This window comes from Pinus tabuliformis, chromosome 7, assembly GCF_031772625.1.
Source record: "Pinus tabuliformis cultivar Carrire ecotype Pingquan chromosome 7, CPIR1, whole genome shotgun sequence".
Classification (NCBI taxonomy): Eukaryota; Viridiplantae; Streptophyta; class Pinopsida; order Pinales; family Pinaceae; genus Pinus; species Pinus tabuliformis.
The window spans coordinates 503849548-503855759 of NC_142293.1; the positions used below are offsets into that span (position 1 = coordinate 503849548).

Here is a 6212-nt window from a genome sequence, read left to right on the forward strand (position 1 = left end):
GGAATGACGATTAAAGAGTATACTGAAGAGTTTTACAAATTGAATCTGAGAGCAGGGTATATGGAGGATACCCCCGAGAAGACAGCAAGGTTTGTGAATGGACTGAGAGGGGAGATATTGGATGAAATTGGTGTTCTCTCCCCCAGAACTTTGGACGAAGCATATCAGTTTGCTTTGAAGGCAGAAGAAAAAATAAACAGGAAGCAGAATGCCAGAAGAGGGGGTGGATCTGGCAGAGGAAAGGGAAAGACCTTTGGCCGGGGCAGAGGTACAGGTTCCAGTGAAGAAGGTAGTGGTTCCAAGTCTGCAGGAACAGCAGAAAAGGACAACAGCACTAGAGGGGGACGACCAGCCCAGCGAGGGCGAGGAAATGGTCGGGGCAGAGGGACTGTCCAGTGCTATCGGTGCCACAAGTGGGGGCACAAATCGTATGAATGTCCTGAAGGTGAACCAACAGGTGGAAGAGGAGCCTATGTTGCCCAGCCGGAGGAGGCAGAGATACCGCCACAGGAAGTAGAGAATGCACCGGAAACCGGTGAAGCATTGGTGCTAAATAAAGTGCTGTTGAAACCAGCAAAGGAGGTGGTGGACCCGGATCAACGGAAAGCTTTGTTCCGGACAGTATGCAAGTCACATGGGAAGTGCTGCAAGCTGATTGTTGACAGCGGGAGTACGGATAATCTGGTGGCCACAGAAATGGTAGAGAAGCTGGGATTGAAAAAGCTGAAACATCCCACACCTTACAAAGTGTCGTGGCTGCAAAAGGGACATCAACTATTGGTTGATGAACAGTGCGAGGTGGAGTTCCAGATTGGCAGGTATAAGGACAAGATTGTTTGTGATGTTATGCCAATGGATGTCTGCCATATCCTACTAGGAAGGCCTTGGCAGTTTGACAGGAAGGTAATTCATGATGGAAAAACTAACTGTTATAAGTTTGTTAAAGATGGAATCAAGCATACACTTGTACCCATCAAAGAGGAAGGTACAGCGGAAGCCAGTGGGGTAAAAGCACTACTGCTGGGAGGAAAAGAGTTCTTAAAACAGATAGAGGACAGTGATGTGAATTTTGCTGTGGTAAGGAGACCAAGGACAGTGGTACTGCACACTAAGATTTCGGATTTACCAGAGGAGATACAACAGATGTTACAGGAATTTGGAGATATTGTAGTGGATGATCTTCCGGACGAATTACCTCCCAAGAGAGGCATCAGTCACTGTATTGATTTTATACCTGGGGCGAGTTTACCAAATAAAGCAGCTTATCGTATGAGCCCGAAGGATCATGAGGAAATCTGGAAACAGGTGCAGGAATTGCTTGACAAAGGGCTGATCAGAGAGAGCATGAGCCCTTGTGCAGTCCCAACGGTGTTAGCCCCAAAAAAAGGTGGTGAATGGCGGATGTGTACAGATTCGAGAGCCATCAACAAGATTACGATTAGGTACAGGTTTCCATTACCGAGAATGGATGACATGATGGACTGCTTGAGTGGGGCAGCCTATTTTTCGAAGATTGATTTGAAGAGTGGTTATCACCAGATTCGAATCCGGGAGGGGGATGAGTGGAAGACAGCTTTCAAGACAAATGAAGGGCTGTATGAATGGTTGGTGATGCCATTCGGGTTAAGCAACGCACCCAGTACGTTCATGCGACTGATGAATGAAGTACTTAAGGAGTTTATAGGGAAATTTGTGATTGTCTATTTAGACGATATATTGATTTTTAGTAAAACGGAGGAGGAACATTTCCGACATGTGCGGAGTGTCTTGAGAAGTTTACAGCAGAACAAGCTGTTGATAAACCTGAAAAAGTGTACTTTCTTTCAGAAAGAACTAGTTTATTTGGGGTTTGTAATTGCAGAAAATGAATTGAAGATGGATCCGGAAAAGATTGCAGCAATCGTAAGCTGGCCATCTCCGAAGAACTTGTTCGAAGTTCGAAGTTTTCATGGTTTAGCAAGCTTCTACAGGAAGTTTATCAGGAATTTTAGCGGGATCTGTGCACCTATGTTGGACACAATTAAGAAGGCAAATCAGCCTTTTTGCTGGACTGAAGCAGCAGAAAGCAGTTTTCAAACTTTGAAGAAAAAGATCACTGAGAGGCCGGTTTTGAGGTTGCCGGATTTCAACAAACTTTTTCAAGTTCGTTGTGATGCCAGCGGTACAGCCATTGGAGCAGTACTTAGTCAGGAGGACAGACCGGTAGCTTATTTCAGTGAGAAGTTGAATGACAGCAGGCAGAAGTATTCGTCTTACGACAAGGAATTTTATGCGGTTGTTCAAGCCTTGAAGCACTGGAGGCACTATTTGTTAGGAAATGAATTTGTATTGTTTTCTGACAATTCTGCTTTGCAGTATGTTATGCAGCAGCACAAGTTGAACCACAAACATGCAGAGTGGGTGGAATATATGCAGAGTTTCACCTTTGTGTTGAAACATATCAGCGGACAGTCTAACAAGGTAGCAGATGCGTTGAGCAGAAGAGTTTTACTCTTGCAGGAGAGCATGGTGCAGGTGCTGGGTTTTGAGCACTTGAGAGATCTGTATCAATCAGATGCAGAATTTAAGGAGGCCTATGAGGCTTGTCAAAATCCCCTGTTAAGGAATAGTAGTCCGTGGTTGGATTACAATCTACAGGAGGGATTACTGTTTAAGGGAGGACAGTTGTGTATTCCCAATTGTTCAATGCGGGAAAACATTGTCAGGGAGAAGCATAGTGGGGGTCTAGCCGGACATTTCGGTATAGACAAAACAGTTTCACAGGTTGAGCATTTTTATTTTTGGCCGAAATTGCGACGTGACGTGCAGAGGTACGTGAGCAGGTGCAAAACGTGTCAATTAGCGAAGGGCCACAGCCAGAATGCAGGCCTTTATATGCCACTGCCCATCCCAAGCAGACCATGGGATTCGGTCAGCCTGGACTTTGTCTTAGGATTACCAAAAACTCAGCGAGGCTTCGATTCAGTGATGGTGGTGGTAGACCGGTTTTCGAAAATGGCACATTTTATACCTTGCAGGAAAACCAGTGACGCTACTCACGTAGCACACTTGTTTTTCACAGAGATTGTTAGATTACATGGTCTACCGAAGTCCGTCGTTTCCGACAGGGATGTAAGGTTCACCGGACATTTTTGGCGAACCCTGTGGAAGAAGTTGGACACGCAGTTGCAGTTCAGCTCCGCTTACCACCCATAGACTGATGGACAAACTGAAGTGGTGAACAGGAGCTTGGGAAACCTGCTGCGGAGTTTAATTGGCGAAAATTCACGGATGTGGGACCGCGTGCTTGCTCAGGCAGAGTTCGCGTACAACGATTCTCCGAATCGCAGCACGGGTTACAGTCCCTTCCAGATTTTGTATGGCATGCATCCTCGCGGAGTGCATGAGTTACGAGATCTGGGAAAACTCGAAAAACGTAGTGCTGACGGGGAAGACTTTGCCCAAGCAATGAGCGACTTACATGAACAAGTGAAGTTGAAGCTACAGGACAGCAGTCAAAAATACAAGCAGCGAGCTGATTCAAGAAGACGGGAAGTTCAATTTAATGTTGGGGATGAAGTCCTCGCACATTTGCGCAAGGAACGTTTTCCAAAACGGGAATATAATAAGCTGAAATATAAAAAGATTGGACCCTGTAAAATCATTCGCAAATTTTCTGCAAATGCATATGAACTGCAGTTGCCACCAGGCATAGGAATCTCGCCTATCTTTAACGTGGCGGATCTATTTCCTTATGTGGCTGATCCTACAGATAACACAACAGTGAGTCCAACACGGGACACGGAATACGATGGAAGTTCTTGGATGAGACAGATGCCCTTGGCACAGCCCCTTGAGATCGAGAGTATTCTCGACACAGAGGTAGCCAGACGCACACGTAGGAAGGAATATCTGCGATATTTAGTCAAGTGGAAGAACCGTCCAATTGAGGACAGTTCGTGGCTTGACGCGACACAGATTCGGAAGGCAGGTTTTTCAGTCGAGGATCTCATGGAGCGGAGCCATGACTTTTTGCCACCCCGGGAGCCTGATGCAGGAGCATCCAGCTCAGAAGAGGCAGAGAGTGGTTAACTGTCTGGGTGATTGACATGTGGTTATGAACAGGTGTTGGAACCTGTGTTTTCTTTTTATTATTTAAGTTATTTTCATTTACTGTTAAGTTACACAAGGACAATCGGATTAGGAGCATAAACTTTTTCTGTAGTTAATTAATTAGCTAGCTGTTTACTTTTTGTTTACAAGAAAAAAGAACTGACAAAATAAGTTAGGTACATTCGGTTGACAGTTTCAACTGAATCCTGGAAACTGAATCTCAATTGTAATATTTAAACAACCATGCAAACAGGCGAGGGGTTTGATTTCTTCCCTCAAGATAATAGAGAAAAATAGATAATCTGGAAAACAAAAATAGAAACCAGAAATTATCTGTTTGCCAAGACCTGTAGACTATTTTAGTCATTTTTTCCTTATACTGAGAAATTACGTGTGAAATTTTCAGTTCGAATGATATGTAACAACCATGTGTGCATGATGATTAAAATGATACATATGAGAATTGGAATCTATTGAATGTGTGACAGTGTGTGGAAAAGAAACAGAAATTTGTTTTTTTTTCTCCTTGTGTTACTTATTGACAGGAACAGAGTAACGGAGCGAGGTCTACAACCATATAACATACGGAATAATTTGCTATTCGACACAGTCAGGAAAACCAGAAGGAGCATTCTACTAATTACCAGGTGAGTCCATGTCGCGCTGAAGCAAATATAATTTTCTTTCACAAATCTACGAAAAGCATTCTTGCTTATTTTATAAAAGAACAGAGTTCATCCAGAGTAACAAACAGGAAGGACGAATATATTACATAACTCGAGTCAGGGTTCGAAAAACTAGTGAAACCATCTAGTTGAACAAAGAAACCTATGAACATCTAAAACATAGCGACTTTCCATTCCTGTGAAAGACTTGCAGCCTACAGGCGCAACGAAACAATAGAATCGACAGACAGGGACTCTGAACATAGGACCAGACATGGGACTGAAGGGGAAGGCAACCCTACCGTAGGGTTTGAAGTTCAGCAAGAACGAGCCGGGGTTCCAACTAACGGAGGGAACCTGCACAGAAACAAACAACAATAAAATAGCACGGATTAACAGGAATCGATAGCAAATGAAGAACGAATAAACTGTGAAACAGTTAGAGTTAAATATTTGGAGTGAAACTCACCAAGAAGCTGGGAAAAACAAGAAAAGCCAGGGTTTCGAGAAGCCATGATTCCTGCTCACAAAGGGGCAGCGAAGGTTAGAATGGCGGAGTAAAGCGGCGAGGTTTGAAACTGGGGGAGAAGAATACCTGTTTGACTCCGTAGACTGCCTCGTCGATAAGGAAAGCTCGGATTGGGCGTGCCTGTAAAAGGAATCGACAGTTGGTCGAAGTTAGCCACAAGAAACCTCACCAAAGAACAGAAAGCATAGCTAGAGGCGTTTGAAACAAGAAGAAACCTGAATACACAGGAGGAAGCTTACCATTGCTGGAGGAAATGCGCGGGTTTGCACAGACCATCTCGCCCGATTCAGAAAACCAGTGACAAGTTCCAAAACCCTCCCAACACATTGTCGGTCGGCATAACAAAGCAAATAACGCCAGAGCAGAAGTTACAAACAGGGAAAGAGCACATAACCCGGAGCGCATTGAATACCCAGACCTCGAATGGAGAAACGTTTAATGTGAAGTCAGTTGCCGCGAAAACCAAAGGTCGGATGTACATCCACCTTATTAATTATTGTTGACGTGTAATAAACCACGAGCCAAGCACAGTTGGAGTCCACACAGCGGAGTTGGCAGCCCCGTGGACATATGTTTAATTTATGGTTGTTTTAAATTGATTTATCCGAAGGTCCTTTTAAGGTTTTCGTCACTATCTTCCAAATTGCTGCAGTGTGTAATAGCTCGATTGACCAGGATCTTCATGACGTACTTTTTCGGATTTTACTGGTAAACTTTGCCGTCGAGATACATAAATCTATTCAGGTAGTGCGTTGATTATATATATATATATATATATATATATAAAAGGGAAGCCTTATCACTTTTTAACGCTGCGACAAACTTACCATGTGAAGTAGGAATTTTCACCTGTCAGGCTCTTCATGACGTACTTTTTCGAATTTGACTGGTAACTTTGCCGTCGAGATACATAAATCTATTCAGGT

The 6212-nt window shown here is 43.9% G+C and overlaps 1 long non-coding RNA gene across 1 annotated transcript; it reads right to left on the reverse strand.

Annotated features, from left to right (window-relative positions):
• Positions 1–4782: 4782 nt before the first annotated feature.
• LOC149248255 (uncharacterized) lies at positions 4783–5720 on the reverse strand. Its single transcript, XR_016265714.1, has 4 exons — positions 5526–5720; positions 5353–5406; positions 5227–5277; positions 4783–5114 (listed from the first exon to the last, which is right to left on the reverse strand). It is a non-coding gene; the product is annotated as an uncharacterized LOC149248255 (long non-coding RNA).
• Positions 5721–6212: the final 492 nt, after the last annotated feature.